The sequence below is a fragment of the Hemitrygon akajei genome, chromosome 6 (assembly GCF_048418815.1).
Source record: "Hemitrygon akajei chromosome 6, sHemAka1.3, whole genome shotgun sequence".
Classification (NCBI taxonomy): Eukaryota; Metazoa; Chordata; class Chondrichthyes; order Myliobatiformes; family Dasyatidae; genus Hemitrygon; species Hemitrygon akajei.
Genome location: NC_133129.1, coordinates 51,961,030 through 51,980,260, shown reverse-complemented (window position 1 = coordinate 51,980,260; position 19,231 = coordinate 51,961,030). Strand labels below are relative to the sequence as shown.

The 19,231-nt window shown below is 42.1% G+C and overlaps 1 protein-coding gene across 14 annotated transcripts in view; it reads left to right on the top strand.

Annotated features, from left to right (window-relative positions):
- Positions 1-19,231, top strand: part of LOC140729065 (adhesion G protein-coupled receptor L3-like) — a 558,770-nt gene that overhangs the window by 521,579 nt on the left and 17,960 nt on the right. The gene's annotated exons all lie outside the window — the stretch shown is intronic.

Sequence of the window (19,231 nt, the reverse complement as noted above, 5' to 3'; positions counted from 1 at the left end):
CTCAATCAGAGGCACTGGTCTGTCGAAGGCTGATGAGCATCTGGAAAGAGCCATATAACTTTATTACAGGCTTAGATAGGGTCAGAGTCACTTTTCTCCCCCAAGGTTAAAACATCAAATTCTAGAGGGCAGAGGTTTAATGTGAGAGGGGGAGATTTTAAAGGAGATTCGTTCGACAGTTTTTTTAAAATGCAGCAATGGTAGGATTCTTGATGGGGCTACCACGGGAGGGCTGGCAGCAGATATGATAGCCATGATTAAGAAGCCGTGAGACAGGTTCGCGGATATGCAAGGAGCAGATGGATAGAGACCATTTGCAAACAGATGTGATTGATCAAATTGATATCGTGGTCAGCACAGATGTGATGAGTTGAAGGATGTGTTGTGCTCTTCTGTTCAGTTTTATGAGGCCCTCCATTGGTCGCTGTCGACCATGGACATTGCAGCCCTACTGCCAATGTGGTATGCAAGCAAGGGCAGTACAATAAAGAGAGCAAGCTGTTGCCCATACCCCCACCTCCCCCTCTGTATGCAGCCGATGTATCCAAAGGAACGGCAGAATCTGATGCCGTTTGGCAATAGTTGTGTAATAACCGTGCCAGTCCGTGTTAAACTCGTTAAACTCAATGTAGGACTGCCTTAGGGACTCCAGCTGTAGATTTTTTTTGGGGGGTTTACTCCTGAAGCCTTCACCATGAGTGGGTACAGCTGCAAGATAGTGGAGTTGTGAAATCAGAGTTTTCCTTCTCCGAGGTGAGCTGCCAGCTACTGCTGAAGAGCCCGGTCCTCCCACAGTGACTGGGTTAAAGCTGCTTGTGCCCCTTCCCCCGTCAGCAGAAATGGTTCCACTGGGCTTGGTAGCTAAGCCACACTTGAAGACCAGGAGCTGGACTTGGCAGTCAGAGAATATTTGAGTCGCATGCCATTGGGAGCATTTAATAGGTAGTGGGAGCTTGTCTCCATTACTTCCCCCAGCTATAAGACCATAAGGATTAGGATACTATAACAACCTTAAGGAACCAATATTTATATTATGTTCTTAATGCATAATGTACTGTGCCCCTAAAGATGGCACAGTGGCAGAGCCAGCTGTGCAGATCCCTCAGAGAGGCAAAGACCTACTGCAGGTTCAATCGTGACTCCAGGTACACTGTGTGGAGTTTGCACGTTCTCCCTGTGACTACATGGGTTTTGCCTGGGTGCTTTGGTTTCCTCTCACGTGCAGATTGCTGGGTTAGTTGGTGACTGTATAATGTCCCAGGTGTGTAGGTGAGTGGTAGAATCCGCAGAGTTTATATTGGACAGAATATAAAAATATAGGGTTAATGTAGGATTAGAGTACATGGCTGGCTAATGGTTGGCACGAACTTGGTGGCCAAAGAACCTGTCCTGTATCATGACTCTGTACAAAGGCAATAACAGTCAGCTGATTTGCAGAGTCTATTGCTACAATAATACAATCCTAGCTACCATCATTCAATAACATTGGAACATAGCTTTAAAGACATTTTGATTTAATCTTATTGATGGCTAATAGTGGATTATTTCTGTTGGCCAGATGTGATGCAAAATGAAGCAATCAGGTTCACAACCTGGATCACAGGAGAATCATAAAATTAAAAACAAATCACTGCGGATTTTGGAGTAGATAATCAGTCATAAACAAAGCAAGATATTTTAGAAAAATGGTGAGCATGTTGTATATGCACAAATTTAATTTAAAATACTCTGATTTTATCACTTCCATTATTTCTAATAAGTCCAAACATTGATTTCATTTTAAAATTGAGATTCTGAACAAATATTTCTTGAAGTGTGCACCTGCTTAATTTGTCCTATATTTATAACTTGTTTGTTTGTACTCCACCTGAATTAGACCAAAAAAGGGAGAAAAATTTTCTCTCTTTTTGTTTCCTTAAGGAAGCCAAAGAAAACTGATTTGGGTTCAGTAATATATCCAGGAAAGCACATAACCTTTGTTGATAGTAACTTGTTCTGGTGATTTCATAACTGTAAACTCTGATTTAAGTGAGCAAGTTCAGCTTATGCCAGCTCCTGTGCCACAGTTCAGCTGAATTCAGTGCCTTCAGCACAAGAAATGAGAAGTCTTCAGTGCAGATGATCAGGTTACGTTGATCTTGTTTGGTTTTTGAGCTGGTTCCAAAACCATGGAACTAAAGATGAGTACAACTCCCATTCTAGGCATCAGATGAATCACAGAGAATTGTCTGTTTGGATGCCTCCAAGGAGGGTAACAAGTAAAGCTGCTTATTTTAAATACATTGACATTCATGAGCATCATGTTCCAATTTCATAAATATTTAAGCTACCTTTAATTTACTAAGAACCATGCTACAGCGCACCTACTGAAAACAATAAATGGTTTCTTGCCATCATGTTTGTCATTCAGCTCGTGTTCAGTCTAAGACTTTGCACGAGAGTTGAATTGTAAAGGGGAGGTGAAGTTCACTGGCCTTGGCATGAAGACAGCGAGTAACTTACTCTGCCATCAAAGAGCCCTGGTGAAAATGAAATGAGTGAAGACAGTAGCTGCAGGAGCAGGTCAAAAGCTGGGTATTCTGTGGATAGTGACTTGAATCTTGATTCTCCAAAGCAATATAGTGATGGGAAACTCTCTACTTGCCTGCATGGGAGTTGCTTGCAAAACACACAGAAATGACAGCATCAAGTCAGAGCAGTTCCCTAGATTAGTGTCCTATTCGCCATCTCTATCGTGCACTTCCTCCATCAGCCCTACAACTTGTTTCCTTTGGAAAATGCTACTCAAATCTATTTCAGCAGCCTCTCCTAAACTCCTGGCTTCTGTCCGAAGACACAAGAGGCTGTAGATGCTGGAATCTGGAGCAAATAACATTCACCTGCCAACTCCAGCCCTCCTTTCCCCTGCCTGGTGAAACCCAGCAGTCATCTTTCATCCCTCCTCAATCCATCATTCAAATCAGGTTCCTGTCTCACCACTTCCCCTCTCCTTTTTATACTGACCATCTCTCTTCTCCACTCTCAGACGTAATGCAAGGCTTTAACCTGAAAAAGTCGACATTTTCTTTCCCCCACTGAGGCCGTTCGACCCGATGAGTTCCTCCAGCAGATTGCTTGCTGCTCCAGATTCCAACATTTGTATTCTTGTCTCTCCAAAACCCATAACTTTCCACTAGCAACTGCAGCACCACAAAGTCTGTATTTATTCCAGGTCACCCACCATCCTAGATTTTCTTCATTCTAACCAGCTGTAAATTGTGGAAACCTTAATCCAAGACCATTGTAGGACTCTGTCACCAGAGTAACACCAGCAGTTCAGGACTCTCAACTTCTCAACAAATTCCCAGATGCATCTTGCAAGCGATGTCCATATCCTTGTAGATGGATGTGTAAAATCAGGTCACTCACAGATAATAGACTACAGATGAGTATCAAGCATTTATCTTCAGTAATGAATTCCTGTTTGACTCAGTTAATAAAACAGCATCAGATTACCCTTCTAAAATAACGTCAAACTGAATAGTCAAATTTAAGAAACTAATTTTAATTAAACATGTAATTGAAAAATAACTTTAATTGCACCTTGAATAATGGAATAACAATGTTTTTGGCTTGTCCAATAGAAACTTTTAGGCTTATAAACTTAAATTTTTAAAATTCTCTTTGTTCATAACAATCCTTTGGCTTGTCCTAATTCATTCATCTTTTGGTTAATTTCTCTGGAACGTAGTATTTCTTATGCCTCATTGCTATTCCTTTCTCTTTTCCCCTGGCTCTTTTTCCCTCTGGGTTTCTCTCCCACCCCCCCCCCACCCCCGCGCTCCCCCTCGCTCTACACCCCCCTTCCACTATACCCCTCCCTCTCTCTCCCTCGCTCTTCCCCCTGCCAACCCTCCCCCCCCCACCCTGCTCTCTGTTGCTCAGAGCCCACTACTGCTCAGCATGATAAAAGCCAGGGCTGGGCCTGAGCTGAGCAGTGCAGTCCTCACTGGCAATCCAGGACAGGTATAAACAAATACTGCCGCATTGGTGCTGGACTTGCATGTAGCAGGAATTTGTGTTGCATCTGATAGGTACAATGAGAAGAGAAACATAAGCCAGGAGATATCTGAAATAGATTTAGAACAACATTCTGAAGTGGATACAAGTTTGCAGGCTGTCACTTCCTACAAGGCGAAACCTAACATAATAGATGGATACGAGGCTTTGATGCTGCACTCCTGCCTTTTACAAACACTTTGTAAGGGAGAATAAACCTACACTTCTAAATAACCCTGCGTCAACTGGCAACCCTGTGATCTGTCTATGAGGCTGAGATATGTATGTGTGTGTACGTATACACACACACACACACACACACACACACACACACACACACACTCACACTCTCTCTCTCTCTCTCTCTCCCACTCTCTCTCTCTCCCACTCTCTCTCTCTCTCTCCCTCTCTCCCTCCCACTCACTCTCTCACACAACAAAAAATAGGTGGGACTCCATTCAGTTGCTAGGGTTACTATATGCCACTTAATTGGGACAGGCGACTGTTACCGAAAAGTTTCCAGCTAGCATCAGTCGTGTGTGCTTGTGTGGCAGTTAGACATAGCACCATGTTTAGAAAAGTTGTTAAATAGCATCATTTGCATGTATTTATGTTCAAAAAGCAGTGATTTTAGTCACTGATACTTGTCAAGAAATGAGCAATAAGACAATTCAGAATTGTTTTGCTCGCTGCGGTTTCAAGCATTCAGGCTTCGGGATGCCAGAAATGGCTGGGAGTGAAAACTAAATTATTTCACTGCTTCGAACAGTTGCAAACTATAAAGATTTTAAAGTTATTGACAATCATCTTGAATGTTACAATGAAAATGAAGATTTGGAGGATGCAATTGTATGAAGGCAGTTCATTATTTGCACTAGATGTCTGCGCTGATTTTTTAAATTTACAATCAATCAAAAGAACATGGCAGTGTTAATTCCTCCACTGATAGATATTAGGAACTAATACACAGTTTTGGCACAGTTTTAGTGTTGGCGCGTGGCCTAGTGGGCAAGGCATCAGACTAGTAACCTGAAGGTCACTGGTTCGGGCCTCAGCTGAGGCAGCGTATTTGTGTCCTTGAGCAAGGCACTTAACAACACATTGCTCTGCGACATCACTGGTGCCAAGCTGCATGGGTCCTAGTGCCCTTCCCTTGGACAACATCGGTGGCGTGGAGAGGGGAAGGCCTGCAGCTTGGGCAACTGCCGGTCTCCCATACAACCCTGCTCAGGCCTGTGCCCTGGAAACTCCAGGCGCAGATCCATGGTCTCTCGAGACTGACGGATGCCACTACCAATACACAGTTTTATAGAATACTGAAGAAGGGTCAGACCCCGAAATATCGACTGTTAATTTCCAATGATGCTGCCTGAACTGCTCTGTTCCTCCAACACTTTATGTATATTGCTTTGGATTTCCAGAATTGTATGGACTCCTTAATTCCATTGGCAGACTGTTAAGGGTTAAGTTTGCTGTGTATGTTGCATGTTACTTTGAACACTATTACGTTTTGGGGGTGGGGAGTTTTCAAATATCTGTCACCATTTGTTAAGTCCTAATAAAGTGTGTGCTAAAAGTAATAACACTCGTGTCGATTTTTGTCGACGCTCCTACACTGGCGACCCTGATGCTCCTCTAGACAACTCCAGAGTGATTTTACAATCATGACTGCAAATGCTGTTACTGTCAAGCTCCCTGAATTCTGACAGGTACACGCTGCCGTTTGGTTCGCTCAGATAGAGGCCCAGTTTGCATCACGGGGAATCTTGCAAGACAACATGAAATATCACTATGTCATCGCAGTGTTAGACAGCTCTAGGGCAACCAGAGTGATGAGCGTCGTACAGCAGCACCAGGCAGTCGGCAGGCACGAGACTTAAGCAACTCCTTCTAGAGACTTCGGAACTTTCTGAGTCTGAGCGCGCCTGGCGGCTCCTCTCACTGCCCGGCTTAGGCGACTCCAGGCCGTTGGAGTAGATGGACCACTGGTCCCTCCTTGGCAGACTCCAGCCATGTTTCATCTTCAGAGAGTTTTTCCTGTAACAATTACCAGGTGAGGTGCGGTCAGCCCTGGCTGGCTCTCCCCTCAAAGACCTCCAGGCTCTAGCAAGAGAGGCTGACAAGAAATTTCCTGTCACTAAGAGGGCCCGAGCGACCATGCGGCTGGTCAACTTCACCGCCACCTAAACATGCAACAATGCAGCCATTCACCAATGGCCTCCTAACCTGTGTTCCTACCACGCGAGGTTTGAGCAGACAGCTAAGAAGTGCCACCTACCCTGCAGGTTCAAGGAGTCGGGAAACAGAATGGCCAGCGCCTGTTAGCTGCTACGGGCGTTGGCAGGTCAGGCAGTGTGTTGTTTGTTACAGACTCTGTTTCTAGGCGTAGTGAGTCATGTAGGGCCTGAGGACTGCACCTAAGGTGGACCTTCAGTCCTCTTCTGCAGAGCTCGTTTTTGGGCAACACCTGTGGGTGGCGGGAGAGTTTCTCCAAACATCCATGATCCCACGGTCTGTGGTCGGCTTTTATGGACAGCGCCAAAACTTACACTCTGTGCCCACAACGTAGCATAGCCTGCCGTGGTTGCATCTGTTGCCGGGTCTGCGGGAGGCAAAGTATGTGTTTGTGCATTACGATGGACATTCGGGTCCCTGAGGCTAGGCTGCCTTATGATGGCCCATTCCACGTGTTGGAAGCGGCAGTTAAGTTTTTTTATGCTGGACTTTGGACGTATACCAGACAGTGTTTCTGTGGATCATATCAAGCCTGCCCATTTGGACCTGGAGTCTCCAGTGGAAGTGGCACGCACAGCCTCCACGGGGGGACTAGCCTCCTACTTCCAGACCTTCTGATGTTGATTGTTGTTTCTACCTAGCACCTGCCCGTGAAGGCAGATGTGGGTTCGGCTGGGTTTTGCAGGCCACTGCTTGTTTGACTTTGTCTGCTAGGGTGAATTCTGGGGTGGGGGGAGCATGTTTATGGATTCCTTAATTCCATTTGGCTGGTGATGGTTAAGTTCGCCATGTATATTACGTGTTATGGTGTACATTAATTACGTTTTGGGGGTGTGCATATATATAACATTACTATTTGTTGGGTCTCAATAAAGTGTACATTAGAAGTAATTGTAATTACACTTGCGTCGATTTTTGTTGACGCTCCTACAGCATCTGCATAATTTCTCATGTTTACATTTTTATAGTACTGTGGTAGTATTGGTAGTGTTCTAAGTTGTCCTGTATTTCATTTAACTGCATAATTTGTTACTCAGTTAAATGCTAGTCTGTCTTTTTTTATATACCTATTTCACTATTTTAATGAAACCAGTTAATTGGGCCAAATAGTACTGATCCCAATTAACTGGAACCCACTGCATCCTTATTGTACCTTACAGTATATTACAGTTTATTTTATGTATTGCACTATACTTCTGCTGCAAAACGACTAATTTCTCAACTTGTCATTAACAAATCTGGTTCTGTGGGAACAAGGAAATCACGTTGAACCTTTATCGAGCACTGGGTGTTGGGTAATGTTCTAATGGCCACAGCTTAGAGAAGATGGAAAAGCTTTCAAGAGATTTACCAAAATGGTTCCAGAGATGAGAAACTTATGTTGTGTGGATGGAGTGAAGAAGCTAAAGTTGGTTTCCATGTCATAGATGAGGTTGTCGGAGCTGCTGCTTAATCTCATGAAGGGTTTATATAGGGTGTATTCAATAGCAGAATTAGCAGGAGTTTGAAAGAAGTTCTAAAAGTGATATTGAATAGTGTTTTTTTTTACAATGATGTGGTTTGGAACAGATTGCCCAGTGAAGGAGTGAAGTTAGATTTATTTGAAGTGCGCAAGAGGAAGGTGGATCAGCAGCTGAAAGGAAAGAATGCATTAGGGACAGAAGGTAGAGTTACAAGTGCAGAGAGTTATGAGCGTACAGAGTTACGAGTGTACAGAGTTAGGATGGGACAAGCTGTCTCCTTCCATGCTGCAACATCTGTCTAAGCATCGTCTGACCTTGTGAAGGTTGACCTGTTGTAATTGGAAGATGAACACTGCAATTCATTGGGGTAAGTGAAAATGACATTATCAGGTTGAAAATCCCATGCTGGATTTTTTCGAAGAAGAGAGCACGAGAGCAAATATCCAATTGGAGTCACTGTCTGCCATTCTCGCCTTAACTGAATCAGACAGGCTAATGAAACATGTATGAAATAGCACGAAACTGAAATTCTCAATTTGAGATGAGGTGTCAGATCAGATTTTTAGTAAATTGATGCTACTTCTCTGCACCATTTACTCAGACATAGGTGGGAAAAGATTCAAAGCAATATGACTTGTATTAAATAATAAAAATCCTCACATGAATGTAACATTGGAAAAATCACTTTCCAAGTGTCTATTACTTTCCTTGCCTTTGAATGAAGTTTTAAAAACATCACTTCACATCTCATTGCATCATTTCCATTAATTTTCATTTTTATTCTTTAAAGCAATGCAGGTTGAAAACAAAACCTGCATGAATCTTTCAGCTATTATGATTAGGAGACCTCGTGTCACCCTGTGGGAGATGGTTGTGATATAAATAATCCTGTAGAAAATTGATTTTAGATTACAACTTACAAAGGTGATTGAGAGGAAGTGTAATTTAATTAATTTAGCACAACAAAGTAGGTGAAAATAAAAGCATTATCCTTTCAGGTTATTTTTTAGAGCAAGAAGTTTTAGAATTTTGTCCTCTTTAGTTTGTGCTACAGCCATCTTGTTTTTTTACTAGGTCAATCATATAAATATTTCAGCCAAAACACTGTTGCTTTATGTTCCTGCTTTTTTTTTTAAATCGGGGGAGCTCTTGTTGAACTCTTACCTGTTCTTTGCCCAAGATAATTTTCAGTTTTTAAGATAGAGTTTGAATAAGTTTATTGCTATGGACATGCATACTTAAGGTATAAGAATTGGCTTTCACAGTCACAGTACAGTATGCTGCGAATTTGATAAACATGAATTACACAGACTTAAATTTACACAGGTTAGACATAACGGAGATGACAAAATAAACAAAAATAAACACATTAGTGCAAGTTGATAGAAATACAATCTGAGATAAAGCTTGAGTTTTAAAGTAAGTTTTAAAAAATCCAATGGCAGTAGAAAAGAAACTGTTGTTGATCCTTGAGGTGTGGGCTTCAGGCACATGTCATTGGCATAAGCCATGAAATTTGGTGTTTGGCAGCAGCAGTACATTGTAGCATATAATAATAACACTAAAAATTGCAACAAGTATACAGTATATTAAAATTATGAAATAAGAATTGCAAAAAGAGAACAAAAAAATAAGTTAGGTGGTGTTCTTGGGTTCATTGTCCATTCAGAAATCTGATGGTGGAGGAGGAGAAGGTATTCCTGAAATGTTGAGTGTGTGTCTTCAGGCTCCTGTCCCCCCTCCTTCATCGTAGCAGTGAGCAGCAGGGCGAAGACAGTGATCCAACTACAACAGTTTTTGCAGACAGCATATCTGAGAAAGCTTCTGATATATTAATCAGGCAGTTACTTGTGAAATGTGGCTATGTTTTAAACTGGAAGTGTGTTCAAAGAGCTGCAGGAAAATTGCAAGGATTTGGCCTTTGTGGGTATAAAGAACACATATTATTGCACTGTCATCCAAGTGGTGTGGCTGATTTACCTGCACGTCTTTGCTTCCTGTACACATTTTGTACTTTATGATTTTCTATTGAGAATGGATAAAGTTAAGTGTGATTCTAGGGACAGGAAATAAGAAGGGTCATGAGATTAAGGAATCTGAAATCAAGAAGTATGTGGATGATGGGGTAGTGGGAGGATTTTTCAAACAGGTTCTTGTATTAAAGATGGCACGATATGTCAGCAAACTCGAGGGCTGATGGAGGAGCAGGATTTTGTGCATTAGAAATGGAAGCAAAGCTTGAATTTTGGTTTACTTCATGGTTTCAGAGTAGAGCGAAGAAGGCCATCGACATCATTGTTTGAATTGTCAAGATAAACACTTGTTCTCCCAATCTACTTTGCAAAGTCCCTTGCACCTTATTTACCTAGCTGCCCTGGATTTTTCTGTAGCTGTGGTACTATATACAGCATTCTGTTTTCCTTTACGCTACCTCAATGCCCTTGTGCTTGGAATCATCTGTCTGTCTGGGATGGCAAGGAAACACAAGATTTTCACTGTGTTTCAGACTTGTAACAATAATATTCCAATTCCAGTGATTGATCAAGTGAGACAGGACGGGCTGAAGCCGTGAAACAAGGAGACGATACCATGGGAACAGGGAAAGAGAAAAATTAAGTATTAATAGTAAAATTGAAGCAGAATATGCTTGGTGGGTCATGTTGTAATTGTGGAAACAGAATTAAAGGCTCAGGTCAAGAACTTAACAATATAGCTACAAACTATTAGACATATCTAATTATTAAACAAGTACAGCAGCAGGGTAAGAACAAAATGATGAGATCACAGATGGATCAGAGGGTAGATTTAATTGAATCATACAATGAATAACATCTAAACTGAAGTGATAATGAAAAAAAATTAAAGAAAACTAACTCTTAATTGTCGGATATGAATTTAAGGCTAGCAGCGAAAGAGCAAAGGGAAAGGTGAGGAACATTATATATATGGACTGCCTTAGCAGAAATAAAGAATCACAACTTGAATTAGTTTAAAGAAGATCTACCGTAGTTAAATGCATTCAAAATAAACCTCAGAGAAGACAAAGGGAAAGAGCAGATGAAAATATATCAGTGGAGCACACACAAAGTGCTGGAGGAACACAGCTACTGAAGTAGCATCCAAAAGTTCAAAGTAAATTTATTATCAAAGTACATATATGTCACCAAATACTGTACAACACTGAGATTCATTTTCTTGTGGGTATTTACAGTAAGTATGAGAAGCACTATAGAATCACCATCAGAATACAAACAACCAATGAGCAAAAACTGTGTAAATTCAAAAAGAAAGGAATAAAATAATAATAATAATAAATAAATATTGAGAAAATGAGATGATGAATGCTTGAGAGTCCACGGGTTGTCGGAACAGTTCCGTGATGGGGTGAGTGAAGTTATCCCCTCTGGTTCAAGAGCCTGATGTTTGAAAGGTATTAACTGTTCTTGAGTCAGGTAGTGTGGGCCCTGAGACTTCTATACCTCCTTCCTGATGGCATCACTGAGAGGGGAGCATGCCCTGGATGGAGGGGGTTCTTGATGATGGATACTACTTTCCTGAAATACTGCTCCATGTAGATGTGCTCAGTTGTGGGAAGGGCTTGACCTGTGATGCACTAGGCTGTATCCACTACTTTTTGTTGGCTTTTTGAATGTCCATTCAAAGGCATAGGTGTTTCCACACCAGGTTGTGATGCAACCAGTCAATGTACTCTCCACTGCACTTCAATAGAAATTCGTCAAGGTTTTAGATGACATGCCAAATTTGTAAACTTCTAAGAAATAGAGGTGCTGCTGTGTTTTCTTCATAATGGCACTTGCGTGCTGGACCCAGGATAGATCCTCTGAAATGATAACACCAAGGAACTTGAAGTTGCTGACCCTCTTCAGCTTTGATTCCCTGATGAGACTCCTACGGTTTTCTCCTCTTGAAGTCAATAATCAGCACTTTGGTCTTGATGGCACTGAGTGACAGGTTGTTGCTGTAGCACAACTCTGCCAGATTTTTAATCTCCGTCTTGTATGCTCATTCGTCACTGCCTTTAATTCGGCCAATGACAGGGGTATTATCAGCAAACTTAAATATGGCATTGGAGCTGTTCTTAACCTCACAGTCATAAGCGTAAAGTAAGTAGAGCAGGGACTAAGCACACAACCTTGTGGCGCACCTGTACTGCTGGAGATTGTGGTGGAGATGTTGTTGTCAATCTGAACTGAATGCAGTCTGCGAGTGAGGAAATTGAGGATCCAATTACACAAGAAGGTGTCAAGGTCAAAATCATCACAGTGGATGCAAGCTCTACTGGATAATAGTCGTTGTGGCAGGCTACCATGCTCTTCTTAGCCACCGGTATGATTGAAGCCTGCTCGAAGCAGGCGGGTACCTCAGACTGCCACATGAAAGGTTTTAGATATCATCTATGGAGAGGAATAAGCAGTCGCTGGTTTGGTTTGTCGGAACTAGAAAGGAAGAGGACAGAAGACAGAATAACAAGGTTGGGGAAAAGGAAGGGGGACAGATGACTGGTAGTAGGTGAGACCGGGTGAAGGAGAAGCTGGTGGGTAGAGGCAGAATGATGAATTAAGAAGCTGGGGGAGAGTGTAAAATGCTGAAGTTGAAGGAAACTCATAAGAGGGCCATGGAAGAAAGGGGAGGGAAACCAGAGGGAAGTGATGCATAGCTGAGAAGAGAAGAAGTGAGAGGGTAACCAGAATGGGGAATGGCAGAAAATAAGAAGAAGGGGGAAGGGAGTCTTGTCAGAAGATGGAGAAGTCAATGTTCACGCTGTCAGTTTGGGGACTACCCAGATGGAATACAAGGTGCTTAGGTTATTGTGGCAATAGAGAAGGCAATGGGCATACATGTCAGAGAGGGAATGGGAAGTTGAATTGAAATGGGTAGCCACGGGCAGATTCTGTCTTTTGCAGTGGGTGAGAGTGAAGGTCCTCGATGAACTGATTCCCCAATCTGCATCAGCTCTCACTGATATAGAGAAGGAAGCACCAGGAGCACCGGCTACAACAGATGATCCCAACAACTGAAGTGTAGCCTCAACTGAAGGACTGTTTAGGGCCCTGTATAGTGGTGAGGGAAGAGGTGTAGGGGCTGGTGCAGCACTTATTTCACTTGCAGTGTAGAGAGCCAAGAAAAAGATCAGCGGGAAGGGACAAATGGACAAGGAGGTCACGTAGATAACGATCCCGGAAATTCAAGGGTGAGTGGAGGGAAAGATGTGTTTACTGATAGGATCCCGTTGGAAATGGCAGAAGTTACAGAGATGGATGTACTGGATGTGGAGGCTCACCGGGTGTTAGATAAACATAGGCCCTCCACTGATCAGTGTTAACCAAGTCTATGCAAACCAGGGCAGTACATATTGGACAGCAAGTGGTTACCCATGTAGCAAGCTCCCCCTCTCCAGGCAGCTGATGAATTCAAAGAGACAGCAGGACAGCAGTTTGGCAGCAGCAACACCGCAGGAGCTACCAGTCAGCAAAGCACTCAGCATACTATTGCCTTAGGGATGCGAGCTCCAGATTTCTCCTCCTCATTTACTCCCAAAGCCTTCCCCATGAATAGGTTTAGGCACGTGGAAGCAGAGACTTGAGATCAGTGTTTTCCTTCTCCCAGATGAGCTTCCAACCACGGCTGACGATCCCCATCTTCCCAAAGCGACAGGTTGTAAGGCACCAGTTACCTACCATTGCCCCTTCCCACGTCAGTAGAAACAGTTCTGCCAGCACAGAAGCTAAGCCGCATGTGAAGGCCGGGACCTGGACTTGTTTGTCACAGGTCATTTGAGATGCATGCCATTGGGAACATTTAATAGATCGTGAGAATTTATCCCCACTACTTCCCCCAGTTATGACAACCTTAGGTGCTAGGTAAGAGTGACAAGTACTATACCTCTTTGTTCAGCACCATCCCATCTCCCCCACCACCCACCTACCTACCTCCTCACCTGGTCGTACCTATCACATGCCAGCTTGTACTCCTTACCCCCCCCCCCCCACCATCTTCTTATTCTGGCTTCTGTCCCCTTCTGTCCTAATGAAGGATCTGAAATGTAAACGACTTGTTCCCCTCCACAGGTGCTGTGTGACTTGCTGCGTTTCTCCAGCATTTTCTGTGCATTGCTCAACTCTCTTGTGTTTATATGTGAGATGAATTGAGTGAGTGCTTGTTCCAGGACTCACAAACAGCATTGCACTCACAAAATCATCCAAACCAGGAGCTGACCTTCACAGCACGTTTTGCATGAGTTTACACAGGTGCAGACTAGCACCTAGCGTTGCTTCTTGAAATCAAACCATTTGTTAGCAAACTGTTACAACCATAAACTAGTATCAGCCTCGTCTGGAGAGTTAGGACAGGCATAATGGCTGAATGGTTTCCTGGGCCATTGAATTCTTTCAAATTAAAATTAAAATAGTTCCTTTTTTAAATAAAACACTTCGTACAACTCAAAGGAATTGCATCAAAATCCAGCTCCATTTAGTGTACTTCTCTTAGAGGACACCAGTTTTTGTTAAAGAGAGTGCAGATGCTGGGATCTGGAGCAATAAATAATCTGGGGAGGGAGTTCAGCGGCTCAGGCAGTATTTGTAGCAGGAGGAAACTGTTGATGTTTCAGGTCAAATCCTTCTTAAGGACTCAGGGATTTCAATCCAAAATGTTGACAGTTCCTTTCCCCCCCATAGATGCAGTTTGATCCGCTGAGTCTTGTCCTTTCTGATGTCACACTGACAGTATGTTTATTTTTAGTGTGTAAAAGCTATTCAGATATAAAAGTGTATTAGAAATCTTATTTATTTCTTGTCTATATGCACTCGTTTCCCTCATTATTAATTCACATTTATCACAAGTTTAAACTTTAAATGTTGTTTTAACACCATTGCCACACTTCAACTTGAGCAGGACAAAAGTAAATCTTTGGAAATGTGCAGTCTGTCACCTGGAGGATTGCCATTATGACAGACCTGATGATATTGAAATCATTATCTGAAGTGATTCATTTCATAGGGATCTGGTGGATATTATAAAATCAGAGCGAGGTGCAGCACAGAAACAGGGTCTTCAGCACACTCAATCCTAGTCAATCATCAATCCCATCTTTGTGTCAATCACACACTATTCCTATTTCATTCCTCACAAATTTCCATCACCTCCCTTTCTGGAGAAGGAAAGATCACACTGCTAACTAATTTCGCAGGGGGAAATGGGAGCAGGATTCATAGGGCTGAGGATAGGGATGTTGGGTTATGGGCAGAGGCAGTGTACAGTGGAACTGTCAAGAAAGACAGGCAGATGATAGGGCAACACTGTAGTCAGTGGGATGGGTTGCATTGTAAAAGGGGGACAAAATTGAAAATGGGTGACAAATAGAGGACTGAAGGTGTTATACTTGAAAGCATGCAGTATAGGAAATAAAGTAGATGACCTGGTAGCACAGTTAGAGATTGGCAGGTAATGCTGTCATGGGTATCATGGAGTCATGGTTGAAGGATAATTGTAGTTGTGAGCTTAACAGAGCAGCAAAGGCTGGACTTCCTGGGAGCAGCGTGGAGGATAGACATATCCCAAAGAAGAGGAAGGATTCTAAAGGGAGGGTCATGCAACCATGGCTGACAAGGGAAGTCAAAGCCAACATAAAAGCAAAAGAGAGGGTATATAATAGAGCAAAACTCAGTGGGAATTTAGAAGATTGGGAATTTAAAGAAATTAATAGAAGGGAATTAAAAAACCCATAAGAGGACAGAAGATGAAATATGAAGGTAAGCTAGTCAATAATATCAAAAATGATGCCAGAAGTTTTTTTTTCAGATACATTAAGTGTAAAAGAAAGGCAAAAGTAGATATTAGACTGCTGGGAAATGATGCTGGAGCGATAGTAATGGGGACAAGGAAATGGTGAACAAACTGAATGAATGTTTTGCGTCGATCTTCATTATGGAAGGCACTGGTGGTATGCTGGGTGTTCTAGAGTGTCGAGTGAGTTCAGTTGTTATTACTAGGGAGATGGTACTTGGGAAACTGAAAGGTCTGAAGATAGAAATCACCTGGACCAGATTGACTACACCCCAGGGTTCTAGAAGAGGTAGCAAAAAAAAAATTTAAAAATTGTGGAAGCTTTAGTAATGATCTTTTAAGAAGCAATAGATTCTAGCATAGTTCTGCAGAACTGGAAGATTACAAATGTCACTCCCCTCTTAAAGAAGGGAGGGAGTTAGAAGATTGGGAATGATAGGCTTGACCTTAGTGGTTGGGAAGATGTTGAAGTCGATTGTTAAGTATGTGGTTTTGGGGTACTTGGAGAATCAAGACAAAATAGGCTAAAGTCAGCATGGGTTCCTTAAGGGAAAATCTTATCTGACAAATCTGATGGAATTCTTTAAAGAAATTACAAGCAGGATAGACAAAGGAGAATCAGTGGATGTTGTGTCCTTAGATTTCCAGAAGTCCTTTGACAAGGTGCTGCAAATGAGGCTGCTAAATAAGATAAGAGCCCAGGGTATTACAGGAAAGATAGTAGCATGGATAGAGCATTGGCTGATTGGCAGGAGGCAAAGAGTGGGAGTTAATAGATTGTTTTTGGATTGGCTGCCTGTGACTAGTGGTGGTTTACAGTGGTCTGTGTTAAGACAGCTTCCTTTTGTGTTGTATGTCAATGATTTGGATGATGAAAGTGACGGCTTTGTAATCAAGTTTGTGGATGATATGAAAATAGGAGGAGGGGCTCTGGCGACACAAAGATGGGTGGAGATTTGCAGACAGTACAAAGATAGGTGGAGGGGCAGGAAGAGTTAAGGAAGCAGAGAAGCTGCAGAAAGACTGAGACAGATTAGGAGAATGGGCAAAAGTGTGGTAGAATACAGTGCTTGGAAATGAGTGGTCATGCACATCGGTAGAAGGAATCAAAGCATAGGCTTTTTTTAAATGGAGAGAAAATTTTAAAAATCCAAGGTGCAAAGGAATTTGGGAGCCCTTGTGCAGGATTCCGTAAAGGTTGATTTGTAGGTTGAGTCGGTAATGAAGAAGGTGAATGCAACGTTAAGATTCATTTCAAGAGGTCTAGAACATAAAAGCAAGGATTTAATAGTGAGGCTATATAAGGCACTTGTTAGTATTGTGCCTTATATTGTGGAGTATTGTGAGCAAGTTTGGGTGCCTTATTTAAGAAAGGATGTGCTCACAGTGGAGAGGGTTCAGAGGAGGTTCATGAGAATGATTCTGGGAATTAAAGGGTTAACACATAACCAGCTGGAATATAGAAGAATGAGTGGAGATCTAATTGAAACCTATCAAATGTTGAAAGATCTAGATGGAATGAATGTGAAGAGGATTTTGTAAGGGAGGCTAGAACAGCCTCAAAATGGAGGGACGGCCATTTAGAACAGAGATGAGGAGGAATTTCTTTAGCCAGAGGCTGGTGAATCTGTAAAATTTGTTGCCGCCGGAGGTTGTGGTGGTCAAGTCACAGGGTGCACTTAAGGTGGAGGTAGATAAGTTCTTGATTATTCAGGGTGTGAAAGGTTATGGGAAGAAGGCAGAAAAATGGGGTTGAGAGGGAAATGGATCAGCCAAGATGATATGGCAGAGCAGACTTAATGAATCAAATGGCCTGATTCTTAGCAGAATTGATCTACTGACCCACAAAGCTTTGGAAAACTGGAGCTCTCTGGAGAAAACCACACTCAGTCACAGAGAGAAGGTGAAAGCTCCACATAGACATCACCTGAGGTCAGAATGAAACCCGGGTCTTCAGCACTCTGAGACAACGGCTCTACAACTACGCCACTGTGTCACAGGGTGCTCTTGTATTTTCTTAATTTATCTGTGCCAAGTTGCTCAATGTAAAATGTAAAATAACGTTTTTTTTGTTTTGTCTATGTGGTACTAAGTTACTTTGTGAATTGGCTGGCTATCAAAAATTAAAATGCTTAGCATGCAGAATGAGCTTTTTTAATTGGCATGAGAAACTTGGAATCAGTAAAAGTGGAGAACAGTCCCTTTAGGAATTAGACTCTGACCTTTGTGCACAGAGCACTAATTTTTCTACACCAAGCCAAGTTTGCATTCAAGGATATTATTCAAGGATATTAGTTCCTAAATTCTGTATTCCCAGGATTGATGTATAATTAGCAAATGTTTGCAGAAGTGTGATATGTGGTATGAATCATCCATGGTACTTAATGTTTAACAGTCAGACGATCAAATTGTGAACTTGCACAAAGCTCCACAATTCATTTTTACAGCTATTAATCGTCATGTTTAAAGTAATCAGCACCCCTTGTGCTTTTATTCTTGAATAACTTAATTTGTTGATGTTGCCTGCTGTTTTTAAAGTTTTAAGACTCATCAAAGTAGAATTAAAAAGCAACCTAATAAATAATACATTTACATGATAAATAAAATATAAAAATTTGCACAGAAGTTACAAATAAAGGCAGGATAAATGAAACCAAATGATGCATGGAAAATTATAGATGGGTAGGGCAGCACACAAAAAATGCTGGACAAACTCAGCAGTATGTATTTTGGGCTGAAACCCTTCAACAGGATTGTCCGGATGATGAGTCTTAGCATGAAATGTGAACTGTTTATCAGATGCTGCCTGACCTGCTGAGTTACTTCAGCATTTTGTGTGTGTGTGTGTGTGGGTGTGTGTGTGTGCGTGCGTGCGTGCGTGCGTTCGTTCAAGATTTCCAAAATTTCTTGTGCTTGTGGATGGATGGGCATTTGTCGCTAGGCTGTACCATGTGGACACAAACATTACTTTGGTCCTCAGCAAATGGATCACAAAGACTTTGAAGAATTAGAGTTATGTATTTCTTAAGGTATTTTTATGTATGATTCACTTGTTATTATAATTCTTGATATGTACTGCACCTCCACTGGCAAGTTCTCTTTTCAATCAATTTACCGTTGCCTTTGTGAAGTTGAACCTTGCCCTGCACTGCAGAATATCCACAACTGATAAATAATAAATGTGTGCCTAGAAATTTGTTTGTGCATATAAAACAGTGGAGTATATTGTGAAATATTTGTCTGCCATTTAAAGAATAACATTCAGGTTAGGTTGCACTCTTTTTCTGATGAGACTCTCTGCAACCCTAATGAACCACCCTACTATTGTTTCTTCTAACTTTTCTTCAATATGCTGATCTTATAGATGTAATATGGATGGTTACACTAATGGTTTCTCTTTATAAATACACGCATTGGAATTCGCAATGAGACAGCATTGAGATAAGATTGTTAAAATGCTTGAGATGTGGTACCGTGCTGTGGTGAACTACATATACCTGTCTGGACACGCCCCCTGATGACTGCTCCTGTGGCTCCTCCCACAGACCCCGGTATAAAGGCGATTGGGGCCTGAGCCCTGCCTCTCAGTCTCCAGGATGTAGCATGGTGGTCAACCACTGCTTGTTCCTTCTTCCAGTCAATAAAAGCCGATATCTCGCCTTTACGTCTCAGAGAGAGTTATTGATGGT